Source organism: Anas platyrhynchos, chromosome 6, assembly GCF_047663525.1.
Source record: "Anas platyrhynchos isolate ZD024472 breed Pekin duck chromosome 6, IASCAAS_PekinDuck_T2T, whole genome shotgun sequence".
In the NCBI taxonomy this organism is placed as follows: domain Eukaryota; kingdom Metazoa; phylum Chordata; class Aves; order Anseriformes; family Anatidae; genus Anas; species Anas platyrhynchos.
Window position 1 is genome coordinate 2077215 of NC_092592.1, and position 22570 is coordinate 2099784.

Consider the following 22570-nt stretch of genomic DNA (forward strand, 5'->3'; position numbering starts at 1 on the left):
TTATAACAGCAACTATTAAAGAAGTTTCCTATTATTGTTTTTAAGACGTTCATGAAAATTTTAACTTCCATGTTTAAGGTTTCCATGATTTGTCTACTGTAGCATGCAGTAGGCAAGCAAGCATATTGTCCTTATCATTCTGCTTTCTCCTGAATAGGCAGAAGGCACGGTACAAAAACATACCTGGTACAAAAGGCTTGACAAGCAGAGATAAAACAAGGCACTTACAAAGTTATAAGTTGAGAAAAGTAGTATTGCAGTAAACTGACTGCTCCACCTGATCCTCCTGTGCACATCGGATTACTTGCAAACTAGCTGGATGCAGACGTTCTGTGTCTGAAGAAACAGATTGTTCTACCATTTTCTGAATTTGTATTGACCATGTCTTTCATCTTCATTTTATGACGAGATCAGTTGACTGGACTTAAAAAGGTCTAGGAGCTAATGATTTACCTTGAAGACTTTCCATCAGAGCTGTTTTTTTCCTGGTGGCTACAGCCTGTTGCCTTTTTTTTTTTTTTTTTTACTGCTTGTAGTGAATTGAGCGTCCTGCCCTAGAAGTGAAGAATGGGAGATAGTTAGAGAAAGAATGAAGTGATAAACTGTTCCCTCCTTGTCACATTCATCCTGGTTTCCTAATAAGGGACTTTTTAAAACTGAGCCTTGCGCTATTGTGCATCAGGAAGAGATCTAAGCAACCAACAGGTGACATACGTAGAAGTTTGCTGTGGTAAGTGGAAAGTTTAAATTCGTGATTTAAACTTTCTGGCTCAGCTCTGGCCAGCAGCCAGAACCTTTTGGAGCCGGCCGGAGCTAGCTCTGCTCTGACACGAAGCAGCTGCTGGGCTCTGCTCACCCCTGCAGCCAAACCCTTACCATGTGTACCCAGTACACAAAGCTTGGCTGGAATGCTACAGTACAGTTCCAACAATTCATAGAATCACAGAATGGTTTGGATTGGAAGGGCCCTTAAAACCACCTGGTTCCACCCCTTCTGCCATGGGCAGGGACACCTCCCACCAGACCAGGTTGCTCAAAGTCCCATCCAGCCTGGCCTTGGGCACTGCCAGGAATGGGGCACCCACAGCTCCTCTGGGCAGCCTGTGCCACTGCCTCACCACCCTCATAGTGGGTGAAATTTGTTTAATGCACTGCTTCACAGATTTAGTCTTAATTTCTGACTCTGGGATTAAAGCTACAGCTGCCTAGAGGAGCCTGCTAAAAATTGATCAAGGGAACTGTCATCATCTTTCTTTTTCTCTTATGAAGTATGTATTTCTGTATGGACACCATTGGCACACAGAGATGAGGTAGGAATGGAGCACAGATGTGTTAAAACTTCAATTAAAAGCAAATTTCAAGCCTTAGGAGAGGTGATACTTTGGGATAGGGTGCGTGTGTTTTTCTTTCTTTGTTTTTCATGAAAAGCAGATAAAAACACTCATATCCTTATGGACAGTACTTAATAAGTTTATCTTTTTATTTGACGTGAGGGTATGGAACTGGATTTAATTTTTTTTTTGACCCATACAAGTGACTGGAAATTTTGGTACAGTTGCCAGAGACAACATCTGATTTTTTCACTGGTCTCTATTGCAAATTATATTTCCATCAGAGTACTTTTCATGACGAATTGTTCATGAAAATGATTTCAGGAGGTAGAGCACCTGCTGAAGTCCTGCATTGCATATTAATGTAAAGGCGACAGGTCTTGCAATTCTTGTGTGATGTTCAACTCTGGCAACATGCAAACTGCTTTTTGTTAATGAATTGTGCTAAGTAATGCTTTACTCTTTTATGTATGTAATTATTAATATGTAAATTACCAATGCAGGTTGGCAGTTTGGCAGAGCAAGACCTTTTTATAGTTTGTCTTGTTTAGACTGAAGAAAATCAGAGGCAGTTATGGAAAAAAAAGGAAAATGGCTGAAATATATAGTTGCAATAGTTGTAAGCTGTGAGTAGGCATGAAACATTAGTTAAAATACATTAAATGTTTACTTAGTCAAATAGTGACTTCAGTCATGCAACAGAATGGTTCCCTGCTAGTTCAGTAAATCTAATGAGGCAAAGCAGTACCTTTCCTGATGTTACTGGTTTACAGCCATTCAAAGGATACTACAGTGAGCAAATGGCTACTTCATTTCTTGATGCCAAGGACATTTAGCATAGCTAATGAGGGACCAAGACAAAAAAGGCTGTAAATTATTTTTGACGATTGGAGCTCCTGGATTAGTGAAAAACTAAGAGTTAAATCTCGGTGTCTGTTGCAGGAAATCTGTGCTTTTGAGTCTGTTCTTGTTTTAAATATTTATTGCCATATGAAATCAGGCTATGTCTAGCAAAAACATTGGAAGACTTGCAGAGAAGCAGGATCCAGAAAGATTAAAAATTTGGGCAAGTGCTTGGGTTATTGAAAGACCAAAGCAAATTTTGTCTGTAGACTTTCAGACTTTGGAAAGAGTTCAGTTACTTTTTGTTTGTGATTGCTATTTTCTGTCTCTTAATGAAATAAAATAGAAATCCATGTGTTCATATGAGATGTTAATTTGCATGTAATTATGAGAAATAATGATTCAGAACACTTCGAATCAAAAACAGTGATAGGATTCAAGTTTCCATAAAAATATCATCTTTAAGTGGTAGTTTTAATTCCAGGTTCTTTGCATTTCAATATGAAATATAAGACTTTACATCAGAGATTTTACATTACTTTACAAGCTATGTAATAAGTTGTAATAAAAACTTCCCATTTAAAAAAAAAAAAAAAGAAAGAAAAAAAAGAAAAAATAAAGATAACCAGCTGATGCATTGCCTGAGTAGATATTTTCTCAGCCATTTGCCTCATTTTATGTACAGCTTAATATGTATTTTCTCTCTACTTTGTCTATAAATATATATTTTCATATCCATAAGAATATACTCATGTTCTTAGTAAATGAAGGCATGCTTTCAATAAATTGAATGTCCAGCTGGCTGAAGATTTAAACAGAAAAAGGATACAAGAAGATATTTGGTAGATAAACATGTTCTTGTTTAGTCTTTTTTGATACTGATTGTTTAGAACTCTGAGTGCTTGCTTATGCTAGCTTTGGGCTGTTCTTCAAAAAGTCAATCAGCACAGTCTAGATGGTGGCTTTGATCTTTGTTTTTATATTTGTTTTAAGAGACTAAAAGACACGAAATTTGTGATTACATGGTTTGTGAGATCATCCCCCCCTCCACACATTATCCACAGATGGTTTAAGGGGACTAAAGAAAGGCTGTCCGCCTGAGGTTTTGACATCTTCATTATAGTCCCAGCAGGCTACTTTATAAACATCACCATTTTTGCAGTTGTTCTTGCAGGTGCTTAAAGGAGATTGTGGCCTTTCACCTAGCATAATCAGCTTCCTTTTATTTCACAACATTTACTATTCCTTTGCATAGCCTTATTGTTTTTACACAGTGCTCTTAAAGGAAAACTTAACGAATTATTCCAACACCTGCTTGCCACAAGGCAAACACTGATCTTCGTGTTAGTCCTATGAGAGCTTACCACAGCCTCCCTAAGGCACATTTATCATGCAACTAGACGTCATCAGTCTCTGAAGGAATGTGATAGTGACTTGCTTACTTTCTTCACATCGTGTGTCATCTGCACTGTGCAAAATTTACATTTCTAAACTTTGTATTTTATAGTTCAGTAAATAATAAAACCAAATTTTACAGACTTTTGGCAGAATATTTCTTAGGTCCAAATCCTTACATTTTAAATCACCTAAATTATGCTTGCTGCATTTGTCTGTTGCTTTTATGCATATCATTTTCCCATGTTTCTAGTTATGCTTCTCTATGCTTTGGATAAGTGGATAAGTATGATAATCAAAGTTTGTTTGTAATTTAAAATATTTATCAGCATGAAGAGTGATGCAATCCATTTTTTCCAGATGTGCCAACCTATGCAAAATAATTCTGTTGATCAGTGAGGATTCCTGATTATGTTCAGTGAAGGAAGATAAATGAGAAAATGCTGATTCTTGGATCACTTCTGATTCAGAGATAATAAAAGACTTTTGAAACTTTTTTGTCTGTATAGCGACTGATTCATAGGCAGCCCTGTAATAAAACCGCAAGACCTTACCATCTCATGGGTGGGTTTTTTTTAGCTGTATAGATGAAATATGCTTATGTGGTTTCAAATGAATAGGCAATTGTCTCCACTAGAACTTGCAATGACTTGAACCTCTCTGTAGAGTCTCAGTAGGGAAGACAGATTTTGAAACGTAAATAATCAAGCAGGAGATCGGGTTTGATTTCACAAGCCAGTATTGTGGTCTCTGTGTTTGTAAGTAGTGTATTTGTTAAATGGTAAAATTAAATGCTTGGTTAGTTTGTTTTGTTGTATTAGAGAGCATGAACAGAACAACTGAGGCAGGTTTTGCTCTGTTTCTGCGTATGAGACAATTATAGCAATTTGTAAGAAATGTCAAGCTTGAAAGTGTTTGCTTACTTGTTAATAGCAGGTGATGCTCATAAGTTATGCATCCTAGAAAAGGTGGATAACACTGTTGCACACTGTATTGGGGGGGTGGGGTGAGAGAGCGGTTGTGGTGTTTGGCTGCCTAGCACAGTAGAACCACCACACACACACAGATTTAAGGTTGCATGATAAAGTGGGCTTCTTTATCTAGCTGTCTCTGAGCATACATATTTTAACACATAAACATGCTTTTCCATGAGAGTCATCAGGGGTTACAGGTGATTTCAAGGAACTCAGAAATGTGCTGTATGAGAATAACGCCAGAGGGATCATTCTGTTCAGAGAAAATCTAAGAGCAGGAGGTCTAGAATTTAATCCCTAACTAGAAAGTAGAAAATAAAACATTCGATACTGCAGACTGTAGGTCAACTTTTGTATAGCAAGAACAAGAAAGGTGGATGGCTTGAGAACTTCATTTTTAGCGACAGACTTGTCTAATCAAGAAGTCAACAAAGTGACAAAAATAGGAAAAATAGAACAAATGGAATGTACTTAAAATAACATGATTTTGAGAACAGCAACAACAACAACAAAAAAAACACAAAACAAAACACAAAAATGTGAAAGAAATTATTTAATTGCCAGTGCTAGAATAATATACAAGAATTAGATTTGTTTATTTATCTGCTTAATAACAAACTAACTAGAGAAAAAAACTAACTGAGAGAAGGAATGTTTAGCAAATTTGTTTCTCTGATGAATGAACAGGGCTATAGCCCTGGTAATGGAAGTGCTCAGCATTGCTTTTTTTCAAAGTTCAGCTTTGAATTTTAACTGAATTACTCTGGCCAAGCCCCCAGATAGTTGATCCCCAGTGTCTCAAAAGCTACAAATGAACATGATCAGAGATCTAGAAATCTTTATCTGCTAGGTACAAGTGAATGAATTGCAGCTGCTTAGTCCAAGAAGTTTAGAAAAACTCTGAATATTTAGAAACATAGATATTTGACCATAAAAAAGTCTGCTACACAGAGAAAGGTGTCCATTTCAGATTTGGGCAATGTATTTTAAGATATGTAACAGATATAAACTGAAAGAAAGAACTTCAGACAACACTTCAGAAGAAAAAAAATATATATATAAAAGTAATGGAATCATACAGGAATGGGCTACATGTGTCCATGAGTTTTTAGAGTTTTTCCTACCAGAATTCTAGAAATATCATTGTCAGGACTATCTAGAGATACAGCTTTTCCTGTCATAGTGCTGAGAAATGAAGCATGTGAAATGCTGAGGTCCCTTTTAGTGTAATGTGAATAAGTAAGTGGCCTAAACCAGAATGTTTTCTAACTAGAAAAACTTTTTTTTTCCCTTGAAACAAAATTGATTCCATCTTTGTGAAGCCATAGGAATAATAATAATAATAATAATAATAAACGAAAAAAAATCAAAAATTCAAAAAATTCAAAAGTTCAAATTGTAGTATACCAATATTGGATGTGTAATTCCCCAAACTCAGTCATATCATTTGAACCCAGGACAGTGTAGCAAACTAAGTGAGTTGATTCTTGTGAATTGTTTGTTCATTGTTTGATTTGTTGGTTATTTTTTAAAATGACTTCAAGCTTTGGAAGTCAAGATTAGAGTCTTGGTTAAGTTATGAAAACAGGTTTCAAAAGTGATTTGAGAGGAAGTGCAAGTGTGGTCATGACAAGTTGCAAATTTTATTTTTATTTTTATTTTTATTTTTATTTTTATTTTTATTTTTATTTTTATTTTTTATTCATCTTGCTTTATTAAATGTTTCATTTTCTTGCTTGAATTCATGTCTGTGTGCAATAATATCACAACATAATTCAGTTGTAAATTTAAGTAGTTTCATGTTACTGCTGTCCTTGTATTTTATGTAACAACTCCCTCTTTGCTAAGAAGGTTGTTGAATTAAAAACATTAACAACAGAGAAATGACACACCTCCACATTGCAAAAAGTAAAGAATATCTGTAGAAATCCTGAACTTGAGTTGTTTGTCCTGTACCCATACCATGAGTGACAAAAGAAAATATGCCATTCAATATGCAGAATTCAAGAATGGCTGACCCTTTGTGTAAATAGGACCTCTTTATTCAGGCCTCCAGAAATGTAAATACACTTAACCATGAGCAGAAAATAGATTTGCTATTCTGAAGTTTGAAGTGGCCTTTAGCATATCCCTCACATTGTTGAATTTTAGTTATTAGCTATAAAATTTAAGCTTTGTAGCATGATTAACACAAAAGGTGCCATCTACTGCAAGGCATAAAACTAATTCCTAGTTGCTGCCATGATAGAATAAGGGATGATAGAATAAGGGATTGATCAGTGAGATTCTTGAAGACAAGTACTGTGGGAAGAATTATTTTTTCATGCAGATACATGTTTGTACATGCACACACACACAAATTTATCATGAAAGGATGCTTATATTTTCTGAAGCAAAGGATTGTTTGGAAGTATTTATTTTCTCTTAAAAAAAAAAGCTCAATATGAATTTGAAATGGCTGTATAACTGGCATAATCCAGCAGTAGTCTCAGTTTTAAGAGAATATAATTCTTGCCTTTAAGAATATAATTACATTTTCAGTCAAAATAAAACTGAGTGCATGTGTAGAGTTTAGAAACAAACAATTTTGTTTTAAAATCTTTATTATGAAAGCTTTGTTAGCAGCTTCCTGGTTGAAATTGTAGCAATATTTTCAATTAAAACAGGATTCAAATCTTACTGTTTCATGCTTCAATGACATTTGACAGGAAATCCAAAGTTCCAACATGCTAGATCTTCAGAAGTGTAATGTATTTTCCAGTTAAATTTATTTTTAGTAAACTATTTTCTCTATTAGAAGAAAAAAAATTCTTCTGTAGAAGTTCACAGTGAACTCATTTGTGGATTTGTGGAGGTCTGGCATAAAATCTCATGCATATCCGTATTCATGTATTTCAGGTAATCACAAAACAAGCTATAACCACATTAATAAGCCAGTAGCCATTACTTTGCATGTGCAGAACCTTTTAGAAAGGTCTTTGGAGAAAGGTGTTGCTAAGGCCTTCCCTTCTGCCCACTGCCAGGACCACAGCTGCAGAGATGTCTCAGATGGTTTCCAGGAGGCTGGCCCTGGAACAGTGCTCTCCTGCTTTTGCAGGATGCTCTTTTCTAAGCCAATTTAAAATGTGGCTACAACCTTTTCTGCTGAGAGTTCGAGACATCATCCTCTTTTGCTTCTTAGTCTCTTATACCAGGTAGCCTATAATTCCCTGGAAATGGGAGTAATAACTCTCTTCATGGCAGACTAGCTGAGATTTACTCAGACCCTGCTGTTTGAACAGCTACTGAGGCCTCCCACAGTGTGAAAAGTGCATCTCTGCTTGCACAGTGTGTGACTGCCATTTGTGTTTCCATCCATGTTTTATCCTCTTCTTCCTTCACTTATGGCCTCTGTTGCTTTACAGACTTGGGAGAAGATGGCAAGAATAGTTAAAAGAAGGGAATTTCAGGCAAGGTAAGTTGTATTTATTAACTCAGAGGAATGCTGCGTTTCTTAAAAGAAGAGCATTAGTTACTGCTTTCACAAGGGATGGCCTAGCAACTGCACCAGCGTCCTATGCCAGGCAATAAGACCTTCAGAAAGGATAGTTTCTGAGACAAATTGGGAGGTGTAGGAAGACACTAGCTCAGTATTTGTAAATCGTTGTACTCAGACTAGTTGTTCACTGGGGAAAATACTGCGTAGAACCGAAAGACAAGGATTAGATTGCCTTCTGCTTCCAAGACTGCAAGTAATAATGTCATTAAATGGACTTGTGAGGAAAAGTTGATGTTAAGTTACATAACAAGGTTCAGGTAAAGCTTTCCACAAGAAGTTTATAGAAAAGAATATGCTAAGCAGATGCTGTTAGTATGAAGTATTAGTTGTGGTGGTGATGGGTGAAGATTCGTGAAGAATGACTGAGAGAAATGAAGCAGAAACAAAGCTTATTTTTATATTGATGACTACAAATATTTAACGATTGTTATTCCATTCCTTCCCCAAAATGTTTTCAAAAAACTAAAGCAAGCTATGGTTCTCAGTTTCTTCTAGATGATGATGATGATTTGATGAGGAGAGCCAAAACTTTTAAGATTTTGACTTTAAATCAAAGATCAAGAAACTTCCTGGAAATGAAGAAAAAGGAGAAAATGAAGAAAAAGAAAAAGAATTTTCTGTGCAAGCATAAATTCCTCCTAATTAATGTAAATGTATTAGAAAATGCACTAAGCAACAGTATTTGTATAATAAATACTGCTATTCTTAAGCATTTTTGTTAATAACAGAAGTAAAACAAAATTCTGTGGTAACAGAGTAGAAGAAATGAAGCTACAGAAATAATAAATTTCCCTTTTAATTAGTTATACATGTATTGGTGTGGAGTAAAGAAGAGAGCATTGCAAGTTGGATTTTTTTTTCCCATAACTTTGTCATTTCGGTTTATAACCGAAGGCATCTGTCCTTTACGCACCGGCTTCCTCTTTTGTGTGTTCTGTGTTACTATGTTGCTGTTTTTAAAATGAAGGTATGTTTATCTGGAAATGCTTGAAAAGTAACAGTACATTTGAATAAAATTGAGTAGTATATTCCAGGGGAATTTTCTTCAACAGTACAAAGAGACTGTTTCCAGCAAAAAAAGTTGAGAAATGAGATTGAACTATCATGTCAGTTGATGTCTGTGCAGAGTGAATCTGCTTATTCTGTGTAAATGACTGCAGAGGTAAGGTTTTCCAAGTTAGGACAGCATGATAGAATCAAACTCTTTTCAGCTGATGGGGTAATATAAAAACAAAAGCCTACCTCATTCAGATTAGTTTTAAAAGATAAAGCTTGAAGTGCACAATTGTAGAGCAGATTCTCACTGTCTAATTCAGTGGTGAAATCACAAGACTAGCATGTTGGGACTTCCCAATTATCTTTCCACATGCACCTTGTCATGGCCAGCCTAGGTGGCAGTTCCATGAGCAACTCTGCCTTTGGAGCCAGCTGGGGAAGTGTCCTGAGAAGGGACTGTGCAGATAAGATGCTTCATCTTCTGGCATGCTGTGGTACAGAGTTTCCTGTTACACATTCACCATACATGCTCAGTGCATACTGTTAACAAGATTTAGAGATTTCAGTACCTACAAAGTGCCTACACTTTATTTTATGTAATAAATTTATCTAGCAATAGCTCTGATTTGGTAAAGTGTTTATATTTAATTAGTATTAATTAATATAAACTAGATTATTTTTAAAATGTACATTATAATTGAAGTAGATGGGAAAGTATGAAACAGTGAAATCTTGTGACATTCTCTTGACAGAGCAGTGAACTTTTTCATGATTTGCTGAATCATCGTATTTTCAGTTCTGTCCTGACACAGCAATATTCTGAGGCTGATTATCATTACAGCTACTGCTGGTAAGCACAGACTTGGAACTTGTGGTTCTGTGGCATAGATGACTGTGGGAGTGATATGAAGGACCTGTTCCCTTTTTGTTGCTCATTTCTAGTAATTATGGCTCAAAAAAAATTCTGTTCTTTCCAACAGGAAAAAGACAGATGTACCCTTCATTCCTTTTCATTCCTTTTCAGTGATATCTAAAAAGAAATTCAGTACTCTGCAGTAAAGTGACTGTGGACTGTTACTGTTTTGTCAAGTTCTAGTAATTCTTTGGCTTGACCCTTTCAAATATTCATAATAAGTGTTTTTGTTTGTTTGTTTGTTTGTTTGGTAGTTATTATTTTGCATATACATGTATGTTGATGTTTTATTTTTTAAATATCAGGAAAGCATATAAGTTTTTGGTCGTATTCCTGTTTCAGCTTTTTGCATTTTACAAGGTGAAGGTGAAACTTTAGTAAGGTAGAACACACTTTGATTTAGAAGATATCTAGGTTCTACAAAATGCATAGTGTCTGTTTATTGAAAGATGGAGTGTAAGCCTTCATTTTGCTTCCAGCTGTCTTATGATGAGACTGTCTTCAAAACAGTGATTTGCTGGCTGAGCTGACAGGAGACATAAACATGCATAATTATTAATGAATAATTAATAGAGATAAATGCACACATAATTATCTGTAATCTGTTCTTTGAACATGGATCCTGCTTATAACTGAAAATAACCACCCACCTTCCCTAGAGTGTCATAATCTGTTATTTATGGTGCTAGTAGAGAAGGACATACAGTGCCTTGGGTTATAGTAACACTTATAGTGGGTGGCTGTGATATAATATTTATTAGTACCTTGTGATTTTCACTGTGACAGAGAGGAAATTCAAATGGGTCTCTTAATACTTTCTGGATTACCCAATATTCCAGAGGTAGTGGGGATGGAGAGGTGTCATAAAATATGATTATTCCTATCCAGGTTACTCTACAAGCTGTATCATATAGCTCTGTTGTTAACATTTTATCAGCTACTGTGGCCTTAAAACTAAAAATTCACATCAAAGCACTGGTTGCATATACTATCTCCTGTGAATTTTTAACTTTTTTTGTTGCTATTGGCTTGATGGCTTATGTTTATACCAAAGTGTTACTGCTATAGGTGTCAAACAGCCCACTGCAGTTGGCCCTTTCTAACACAAGAGAGTATGCTGGCTTCTTCTTCAGAAGAAGCGTTTCCATGAAGCAAGTCAGTAAATGTCCATATCAGAACTTTGCCCTCTTGCTAATTGTGCATACAGACTTATCCATCCAGACCAGTTTACGTAGCAATTTTCAAAGATTTCTGCTGGTTTCTTTTAGTTACAGATTTTATTTTCATTGTAGCTGATTATTCTAATCATAAAAACTTCCTATTTCTTTTTCTCCATACACATATTCAGTCTGAAACATAATGCTTTTTCCATATTAACGCATTAATTTCTATATTAATGCATAAATGTCTCGAACAGCTGAATATATAAATAAAAAAAAACATTTTTTTTTCTCCCTAAGAATGACTTTGGAAATGAAAAAGTGACTAATACTCAGATTCAAGATTGCCAGCTAAAGAAAGCTCAATTATCTCTACCTCTCTGACAGAAGCCATTTTAAACTGATCAGTGTGAATGCCGACATCCAAATGTACTCATTTAAAACATCTACTTGTTCATCCTAAAACTATATTTAAACTTCTTGTTTTGTGTATTATACTAGTAGTTCTAGTGATCTTACAGATTTTTGTTTGTTTGTTTATTTACTTTTTTGCTCCTCAGCTGTATGTGTATTAAATATCTGGAATTGTCAGACAAAATTTTCCGATTAAATTCAAGGCAAAGACTAAGCAAGTAGGATCACAATTTAGTGTTTTTATCTCTAAAACAAAGAAACTTTCTCCTCTGTAAATATGTAAGTATAATGATTCATATGGGAATGACATCCATTATCTTAGTCAACATTTCACATATGACAGAAGAACAAAATTATTATCAAGGCTAATTGCTTTTTATTTAAAGAGATACACCTAAATATTTATATCAGTACTTACCTCCTGATTCTCTGCTGTTGTTTTATAAATGTATGTAGTTATGAAAACAACAAATAAAGCTGTTTTCTAGAATATATACAATCATAAGTGCGTAATTCCCAGTATACTATAAGGTCTTTTAATTTTGTTTTATTGTTGTCAAATACCACATATGTTTTGAAATCCAATAGCAGAAATGTCAAATTCTAAAGCAACTTTGCAAATTCATGGTTTCACTTTTGGATTGTTTTACTGGGGTACCCTAATATTTCCTTTAACTAAATGAAGAATCTATTTATCAAAATACATACACTAGCTGAAGGATACCTTACATAAATATTAATGGCATCTGAGAGGGCTTTTTTTTTGCCTGTGTTATTGTTGCTTTGTTTAAATTAGTCAGAGCTATTTAAATTATTTTGAACTGGTAGTAGCATAAAATAGGCCATAACTTGAACGAGTGTGTGCTATGGCAAAATCACAGCTATTGACTATTTAACTATTCCCTTTCAACTATGTGTGCAGTTTCTGTTAGCAAAAATAAATCAAAGTAGGCCTCAACACTTCCAACTTCAAAGGCAAGAACTATATTTATTAGACTGGCTTTCTGATCTCTGTCTATGAACCCCTGGAAATGTGTTTGATATGCAAGCTAATAGGGTAGTGTTGGTTGCCGAGTTCAAAGCTCATGTTTATGATTGTCAAGGGTTGGCTCATATATTTTGTCTTTCCAGCTGAAGGAAGAGTGTATATTTAGTTGTAGTTTGTACCACTGGAAGATCATCTGAGTTGCTTCTCGAACAGATCTGTTTTTATCTTGTCATTGGCTTCTCATTGTGCTGAGCTGAGACAAGTATCAACAGCCAGTGCTTATCAGTTGTGATCAGATAGAATAGGCTGGCTTCAAAACGGAGTTTGTGGTAGTAAGAGGAAGAGTTGTGGGCGTGGTAGAGGCTAGAGATGGACATAATAGGAAAGAAGTGATGAAGATGGCTTTGTGAAATATAGTCATAACATATTTGGTGAGCACAAGCTGAAAGGCTCTTTTGTATCCAGTCTCACCTGCTATTCTGTGATTCAAGGATCATTGTTCCATTGAGATTACATGGACATTTTTGAGAACTGAAGATAGATGCTATGATACATCTGAGGCTAAGACCATTGATGACAGAATGATTCCATCTGAAGAAAATTCCTATTGCATCATTTTGAAATATTACATGATGCAGGGCAAAGTCAAGTGCTTTAGGCCAGTGTCATCTCCTTCCTTCTCTACCCATGGAAAAGAATAAATTAATTTTTGTTTGGGATACAGCAGATAAAATATCTTAAAATCCATGTTGTATCAAATTCTGTGCAGGAGTAGAGAAAAATGATGCATTTTGAAAATGAAGAGAGGAAATAATATCTATCCAAACATCATATGTTAGAATACAAAAGCACTGAGAACTGCCTTTATATACTGTTAGAAGTCTTCAACTCTTCAGAGTCTGTCCCTGTGGTCTTGCTGTAACACCAATTCAAGGCACAATGCAGGAACTTCTATATTTCCATCACATCAATATGTGTGCTCCTACAGTCCATTTCTATAGTACCAAACCTGTAAGTGGAAAAAATTATGTCTTTGCTGGGAATGTTTGCTTGGACTTGTACAAAACAGAAATCAGAATTATATAATTTGGTCTCTGAAAGACATCTTGTTAACTGTCATATTCAAAGCCAGATCAGTTTAGATTGGCTTGTTAAGTGAATTGTCCAGTCAAGTTTTAATATCTCCAGGGATGGACATATCATGAATATATGGTTGCTCAGAGCGGTTGACTCTTTTTCCAGTTCTTGTTATCTGAGTTGAAAATGATGATTACCAAATATACATATAGCCAGTGGAAGCTGCTATGGTGACTGTCCCAAATTAAAATACTAATTTGTCACATTCCATAGCAGGGCTAGTAGTATAGAAGTATACAGTTGTATTAGCAGAGATTAAGACAGCTAGCAGGCAAGAATCCGTGAAGACTTCAAGTATTTTAACGTAGTTTCCACAATTTGGAAAGGGTTTTCAGTTATCTGAAAGGTTAGTGACTGCAGCATAAGTGCACTGATAATTTTCAATAAAATTTATTTATTTTTTCTGTATTCTGCCCCAAACCAAAGATTGCACTAGCCCCTTTAGAAGGTTAGCTGGGAAGTTCAGATGCAATCATTCGATCATGTTAAATACCATTATTTTGACCACCTTCTGCTGTCAGTCTTTTGAGAAGAGGAAAAATTGAAACAGAATATGAGTTTATGACGTTTCATATTCTGCTGTTTAAGTCTAGCCTGGCAAATATCCACACAGTCCAGATTGGACATTGAGAGTCAGCAAACAATCTACTTTGGTTGTGAAGGTGAGGCTGAATTCTTATGTGCTTCATCTTTTTTTATTCCTGTTATACAAAGGATGAACTTACACAAGAAATCAGTAGAAGAATCAATCAAGTCATTGGTTCTGTATCCAAAAGATTTCAACAGGTAAAAAGTCTGTAAAATGAAATCTTTGTCAAAGGCTGAGGGTGGAAAAACTTGTTAGATGCTCTAAAATGATATGGGGCTGCTTATTGTTGAATGTAACAAAACTGCACTCCGATCTGTTCTTCTGTACTCTGAAGATTTAGAACAGTAATTTATTTCTGTAGGATAAAATACCTCATAATCTGCATAGACCAATATGAAACCTGGTGCCATAGGCCTGTATCTTAGCCAAGTTTGCTCTTCTACAGTGGAGGTCTAGGGTAGATACTGTCCTCAATCTACTTGCATAGATTATCTATCAGAAAACAATCCAGGTCACTTCATTGCACACTGTTATAAGTTGCCCCCTTAATTAATTTTCAGAGAGCATTGCATTAATAATAGAAAGGAATTTATTGAGTAAGCAACAGCAAGCAAAACAGCGCTGGGCGGCCGGGGAGTCTCGGCTCCGCCAACGGCGCGCACCTCACCCCCCCCAGGGTCCCTTTTTATATCTTGGTGATTTCAGGATTACGCAGCACGTCCGGGTATGTTCTGCGACTGCGCGCACTGTTGCTAGGGGGTCGTCTCTGTCCCTCTGGTGGTCGTGAAGATGAAGGCCGTAGTCTTCCTCGGCGTTGTGGTTCAACTTCTTTCTTTATTTGGTCATGTTGGCCCAGCGTGAGACAGGAAGGCAAGATGTTGATACACTAGTTTAACAACTTATCAGGAGATGGTTACATGAACTTTGCAGCAGTGTTATTTTGAACAAAAGAGGCTACTGAGATGCAGAAGGAGAGAAGGGGAGAGGGTTCTCTTTTTTGTTACATTAAGCAAAGGAATTTTCATAGTGTCTAGCTAAGCATTATACAGCTCCTTACTTCAGCAGGGAGTTTTCACAACTCCTGTTCCTCAAACAGAACTCCTTGTTTTTACAAAAGACAATGAACAAACATTTATTGTGTATTACAATCCCTCCTTTTTCTTTTAGTTACTCATTTTGTTCATTGAATTTCGGCAATGCCTGGCTACTAAGAACTAATGTTTCCTCGATTCCTTCGTTGGTACTTATTGGCTTGTATCTGGCATGTATGAGCATTAAATGTGCCGCTTCTAAATGTCCCTTTACAATCACAATCAATTTATTAAAAATACATGGTTCAAAAGTTAGTGCTATTATTAAGAACAACAAAGGTCCTGTTATTGTTGATAATAAAGTAGTAAGCCAAGGTGAATAATTAAACCAAGATTCGTACCAGCTCTGTCGGGCTTCATTCTCCCGTTTCCATTTTTTTTTTTTTTTTTTTTTTCAACCCTTCCCTGGGTCTTGCCATTGTATCTCTTACCTCTCCAGTGTGATCAGCATACACACAGCATTCCTCTTTCAGGGCTGCACACAGCCTGTCCTGTTGTAAAAAAAAAATACCAAATCTAATCCCCTATGATTTTGTAACACTACCTCTGAAAGCAACCTGATAGATTTTCCAGGGCAGAGAGGAATTGTTCAATTTAGGTCAGGTCCTCGTCCACAGCAATGCATAAGGAAGTAAATTCTTGATTTTGTTTAACCAATGAGGCTACCCTGGTCCCCACTCCAGCTCCTCCCAGGATTATAAGGGTGGCCAAAGTTAGAGCCGTGAATGGTTCCCATCTTTCCAGATGATGACTTTCCACTGTGTGCTGGGTGTACATACAATCCTCAGGGTGGTATAGAATCCTTGGTATAATTATCACCTGTATACAGAAATCACGAGACGCATTAAAGAGTTTTAGTGATAGACAAGGAGTTATGCCCACTCACAAACAAACCCACCTAGCGTTGTTGGCTGGGATTAGCCACTCGGTTGATTGTTTTCCATTCTCCATGATATTGTATAGGTGACACTTCCCACTAGGAACTGTGCCCACACACCTACCACCTCCAGTGACTTCTGTTAGTGTTACCCTTATGTCTTTTCCCAACTGTAATGTAGAGGGCTGTTCTCGTTTGTGCGGGAGGGCTCCCCAGGATTCCCGATAGCATCATAATATGAAGGCCTTATACTAAAGCATAATCAACAGTGTTTTGTTACATTTGGGGTTGTTTTGTTTAATTATTGGTAGCTGGCATTCATGACCCCCCCATATGTTATTCTCAGCTATGTTACCATTCTCAGCTTTACCTGAGCTCGTAGGGCTGCCGAGGGTTGGAAGTGTAGTATTTTCCGCAGGCTGGATTCCCTGGACATTTTCTGACAATACCTCATTTGGTCCTACTGCCTGGGGCCTATCGGCATCCTCCTTTTTATTAGTACGAGTCCTCCCCTATCTGTTCTGTGTTTGTAAAATCTGACACCTCACATTTTTCCTAGTACCCAGCTAGTATCATCCAAGTTTGTTATATTTATATGTAGAACCTTGCAAATTTCTTTATTTCCACGGAAGGTTCCTGTATACCCTATACCATGCCCTCACCACCTGTAACGGGGACCTGCTTGTTGGTTACAACCTTGCGGCCCATATCCCACTTGTAAGAATTTATTCCGACCAGCCCCGAGTGTCCAGTCCATAGCAATGGTTTCACACCCCCAGAATGAACAATAATACGTGTTCAGGTAATTACAGTACCCCTTTCCTGTGTTAGAACTTGGGCAGAAATAAAATCCTGATCGGTTAAAGCATGGCTGCACTGACACCAGGTCACATAATGTGATGCAGAAACTGGGAGCACCTGCTGTTGTTGTTTGCTGGATGATGAATTAATCCTCCCATCTGATCAAGCTCCATTTAAAAGGCTGATGGGGATGCACAGACCCATAGCTGACCAAAGCGATGATACTGACTCCCATGTATCGTAGGAGGTGGTCAGAGCCCATCTAAATTGTCGGCCCCTCAGTCCCCCACCGTTTTCACTTCTCTGCCTCGCTTGTCAGTTCGGTTGCAGCGAACTACAAGGTATCAGTTCTTCTTGGCAGCAGCAGTATTCTTCAGGGGAACCTACTAGGGAGCCTTTGAAACAGGGCCTCCTCCCCTTCCCACGATACACAGATAATATAAAATACTTATCGAGTCCGTCTTAGTGTCAGCTTCAAGTCGTCAGGGTCTGGAGCTGCCTCCCATTTACCTTCCCGGATTGGTCCTTTCACACAGCTGGCATGCGTCCATCCTTTCTCCGCAGTTTGAATAGCCGTTTCTGTGGTAAGCAAAACAACATAGGGGCCTTCCCCATCGTGGTGTTAAAGCAGTCTCTTTCCAAGTCTTAATTAGAATTGAGGGTGATCAAGTGGCAATTCCAACTCATAGGGCATACCATATAGCATTTCAAAAGGAGAAATTCCTACATCAGTTCTGGGCTGTGTCCATATGTTTAACAGTGCAAGGGGTAAGCATTTTACCCAAGAAGCCTTAGTTTCCAGCACAAGTTTTGTTAGTTGTTTCTTAATTTCACCATTCATTCACTCTTCCTTTCCAGAAGAGGAGGGGTGCCAGGGGCTGTGAAAATCCCACTCAATCTCTAAGGCCTGCTTTGATCCTTGCAGTAAAGCTTTACACCCATTCAGTCACGTGGTCAATTAGGACAAACAAGTAACTCAGTAAAGTCTACCTGTATACTTTGGAAAGGTCAAAGCCCTGGCTCCCGTCCCCCTCTAGATAGGTTACAGAAGGCCTTTTTATTTACCTTTTGACATATAGTACATCCTCTGCATGTGTGCTTCTCTAAAGTATATATTCCTACATAGACATGCTTTCTTAGAACAACATCACACATTGCTTGCACCTCCCAATGACTCTTCTGATGTAAAACAGTTAATATTTGCCTCATTATCACTTTATTCAGCATTTCTCTCCCATCAGGGAGTATCGATTTTCCTTAAAATGATCCACATATTTGTAACATTAATACCTCCTTGGGAGGTTGTAATTGCTCCAAAATCTTTTTTAGAATTTACCCAAATAGATAGGTGGCCCTGTAAACTCCTGAGGTAAAACTGTCCACCTATATTGTTGCTTCCGCCCCCATTTCAGGGTCTTTCCAGTTAGAAGTGAATATACATGTATGTTTGCTCTCAGGGCCAGAGAGCACTCCATTAATAACACTGTTATTCCAGTCTAACAATTTACTAGTTGAATGCCCAATTTAATCATCAAATCCCTTCCCAACAAGTTAGTCTCTGCCTTGGATACATACAATAATTGCCCAGTGATCATTTTATCCCCTAGTCTCAGCTTGGTATCCCCCAAAAGTGGCACTGTTATCCCAGTCCCTTCTACCCCCATCACATTTAGGGTTTCATTAGTTAATTTAATCCCTGATACTTTACAAGTAACAGCAGTTGGGAGAGCGAGAAACCCCCCCCACAGACACCAAAGTCAGTGCAGAAGGAGGGGGAGGAGGCGCTTCAGGCGCTGGAGCTGAAGCCCCCCTGCGGCCGCTGGAGAGGCCCCTGGTGGAGCAGGCTGTTCCCCCCTCCCCGATGCTTGGGAAACTGAACAAACACCACAGCAAATATGCAAATATACCAAAACTTCTAGACTGTTACTTAGATAATGCCTACATCACCTTTCCCTGCTCATTCAACTTCGAACACCTTTAACACTTTCAACAAACCTTTTAACACTTCCTTTATCTTTCTCTAGCCTTTACTTTTCTAATGCCGACATCAAAGGCTCAGTCAGGGGCCAACTTAATTCCGTACCTTTTCCCTCCAAGATGCTGAAACAACATCAATATACAACATTTCATCCTGTTTTCCTTCTTTCCACAAAAACAACATTGACTGTAATATGGTATTATAATTAATACTTCCATTTAGGGGCCACTCTGCTCCATCCTCTAGTTTATAAAGTGGCCACCACTGATTACAATATTTGATAAGGGTTCTTTTACTGTCTGTACCCTCTCATCCCACTATATCCCTCCAATGTGTTAGTATACATCCTAGGGGGCTTTTCCTCGGGATTTCTTTGCTTTGAACTCTTCCTATTGTAATCTGCAGTGGTTAATATTCCACCGTTTTCCTAGAAGCTCTTTACTAGTCAATCCCAATCCCTCCAAAATCCACAATATATAGATACACAAGTAAAATCAGACCACTGTAAATTAACTGCCTGTAGACAATTACACTGGGAACATTTAAACCTGATGAGCCGATAATATGCCTGGGAAAATTTTGTTCCCTTAAACATACACCTCAATGGCAGTTCTTATATTTTCATATTTACATATTAACACAAGTATAAAAGAACACTTTAACAAAAATGCCCGGGCTTTTATATATACAATATGCAATGTACAGTTATTATTCCAGTTAGAATTATTCCTCAGCAGCTGCAAACATTGTGCCAGTTGCCATTAAAGCTCGCTTACCCTCCTCCTGTCTTTCTTAAAATCTCGGACGTCCCCGGAGTTAATGTGGACGGCCACATGTTCCTAGTCACTGGTCCCTGAGCGCTAGAGTCAGAGTCGCTATCAGAGTCTCCCTGGGGTTGCGGATTAGGAAGCCCAGGAGTCAGAGGGGCTGCAGATGGTGGTGGTGAAATATAGGGAGACAGTGGGGCTGGGATCTCTAATTCTCGTTTTTTCTTCTGCCTCCCATCCCCTCCTTTTTCTTTTAGAGGATATAAATTGGCTCGAGTTTCCAAGCTGATCCACAAATGTGCATATTCACTTTTTTCCAAACTAAAAGGTTCCTTTGAGTTTACATAAATATTTAGGGCCTGGCAAACCCAATCTTCAAAGGACCCAAATACGGGCCAGTAAAGGTGGTCTCCTCGAATCTGTTTACCACCCCAAACTTCAACACAATAATGTATCATTTTTACTTTATTGCTTCCCCGCCTAAAAGGGGAATCCTGCCAATTTTTAATCATTAATCCCAGGGTAACCTAACATCAGACGTTACCCTGCCCATGGGACCAGAAGGCTTACTCTTCTTCTGTCCCATCTTCTGGAGCGCCTTCACACACACACACACAAATTGCTTCCCCCTTTTCGTGGCCCAGTCCCTCGCGGGATGTGGGAACCGCACTACCGAGGGGTCCGCACTCGCTTCGTCCGCAATTGGACGTCTCACAACGCTACGCTCCAGGATACCCAACCCCAACCGAACGGATCACCGGCCTATACTTACTCACTCCTGAGTCTTCGTTCGGTCTTCGTGCACAAAGATTACTAGGGGTTGCCGGCTTTATTTGCTTGCTGCCGAATTTAGGGTTCATCGGTGAAGGATTTGAATGAAAGTAGTCCTAGCGAAGGCCGCTGAAATCAGCGGGGCGCCCCCTCCGAAGGTCTTTCAATCAGATTGCCTTCATCCGAGTCACGGCACCAAATTTGTTATAAGTTGCCCCCTTAATTAATTTTCAGAGAGCATTGCATTAATAATAGAAAGGAATTTATTGAGTAAGCAACAGCAAGCAAAACAGCGCTGGGCGGCCGGGGAGTCTCGGCTCCGCCAACGGCGCGCACCTCACCCCCCCCAGGGTCCCTTTTTATATCTTGGTGATTTCAGGATTACGCAGCACGTCCGGGTATGTTCTGCGACTGCGCGCACTGTTGCTAGGGGGTCGTCTCTGTCCCTCTGGTGGTCGTGAAGATGAAGGCTGTAGTCTTCCTCGGCGTTGTGGTTCAACTTCTTTCTTCATTTGGTCATGTTGGCCCAGCGTGAGACAGGAAGGCAGGATGTTGATACACTAGTTTAACAACTTATCAGGAGATGGTTACATGAACTTTGCAGCAGTGTTATTTTGAACAAAAGAGGCTACTGAGATGCAGAAGGAGAGAAGGGGAGAGGGTTCTCTTTTTTGTTACATTAAGCAAAGGAATTTTCATAGTGTCTAGCTAAGCATTATACAGCTCCTTACTTCAGCAGGGAGTTTTCACAACTCCCGTTCCTCAAACAGAACTCCTTGTTTTTACAAAAGACAATGAACAAACATTTATTGTGTATTACAGGGACATGGTGGCCTTGGTGACGTCATGGCTTTGGTTGCCATCATGGCTTTGGTGACGTGGTGGCCTTGGTGACGTCATCACCTTGGTGGCACGGTGGCCTTGCTGACATCACACCCTTGCTGACGTCACGGCCCCGCGCGCCCGTCCCCATGGCAACCGCCACTTCCGGCCCCGCCCCGCCGCTCCGCCAACAGCTTCCTCCCGCGCTCCTCACGTGACCGGAAGCGGAAGCGCCATGGAGCCCCCGGGAGCGGCGGCGGGGCTCGGTGCGGACCCCCCGGCTATAGGGGGCTACGGGGGGCTATAGGGGGCTGCGGGGGGCTCTGGGGGTCTATAGGGGGCTATGGGGGGATGCGGGGGGCTACGGGGGGCTATGGGGGGATGCGGGGGGCTGTACTCGGCTCTGGTGAGGCCGCACCTCGAGTACTGCGTTCAGTTTTGGGTCCCTCGCTACAAGAAGGACATGGAGGTGCTTGAGCAGGTCCAGAGAAGGGCGACGAAGCTGGTGAGGGGCTTGGAGAACAAGTCCTACGAGGAGCGGCTGAGGGAGCTGGGCTTGTTCAGCCTGGAGAAGAGGAGGCTCAGGGGCGACCTTATCGCTCTTTACAGATACCTTAAAGGAGGCTGTAGTGAGGTGGGGGTTGGCCTGTTCTCCCACGTGCCTGGTGACAGGACAAGGGGGAATGGGCTTAAGTTGCGCCAGGGGAGTTTTAGGTTAGATGTTAGGAAGAACTTCTGTACCGAAAGGGTTGTTAGGCACTGGAACAGGCTGCCCAGGGAAGTGGTGGAGTCACCATCCCTGGAAGCCTTCAAAAGACGTTTAGATGTAGAGCTTAGGGATATGGTTTAGTGGGCACTGTTGGCGTTAGGTCAGAGGTTGGACTCGATGATCTTGAGGTCTCTTCCAACCTAGAAATTCTGTGATTCTGTGACTTATTGGCTCAGCTCTGGTCAGCAGAGGGGCCCTTAGCAAACATGGGGCAGCTTCCAGATCCTTCTCACAAAAGCCACTCCTATGGCCCCGTGCTACCAAAACCTTGCCAGGTAAAACCACTACAGGGAGGCGCATCTCATCTGGTGGTAGCAGGCCAGTGTCACATAGACCCTCCCATGATCAGCAAGCCCAAAGTTCTACCAGTTGCACCAGTCCCGAAGCTACGTGTTAATGTGATGAGTCTGCTTGTC

General features: G+C 39.2%; 2 long non-coding RNA genes across 5 annotated transcripts in view; one reads left to right on the forward strand and one right to left on the reverse strand.

The window, feature by feature from the left end:
* LOC113841204 (uncharacterized) overlaps positions 1 to 12058 on the forward strand; it is a 29474-nt gene extending 17416 nt beyond the window's left edge. For 2 of the 4 annotated variants that reach the window (XR_011810391.1, XR_011810392.1), the window contains 3 exons: positions 7948 to 7997; positions 9830 to 9927; positions 11451 to 12058. This is a non-coding gene — a long non-coding RNA (uncharacterized lncRNA). Of the gene's footprint in view, positions 1 to 7947; positions 7998 to 8566; positions 9783 to 9829; positions 9928 to 11450 lie in introns of those variants that run through there. The other 2 variants (XR_011810393.1, XR_011810394.1) reach the window with 2 other exon arrangements.
* A 2786-nt stretch (positions 12059 to 14844) lies between these two features.
* LOC140002853 (uncharacterized) lies at positions 14845 to 21783 on the reverse strand. The gene is made up of 2 exons (XR_011810396.1): positions 17558 to 21783; positions 14845 to 16188 (listed from the first exon to the last, which is right to left on the reverse strand). It is a non-coding gene; the product is annotated as an uncharacterized lncRNA (long non-coding RNA).
* Positions 21784 to 22570: the final 787 nt, after the last annotated feature.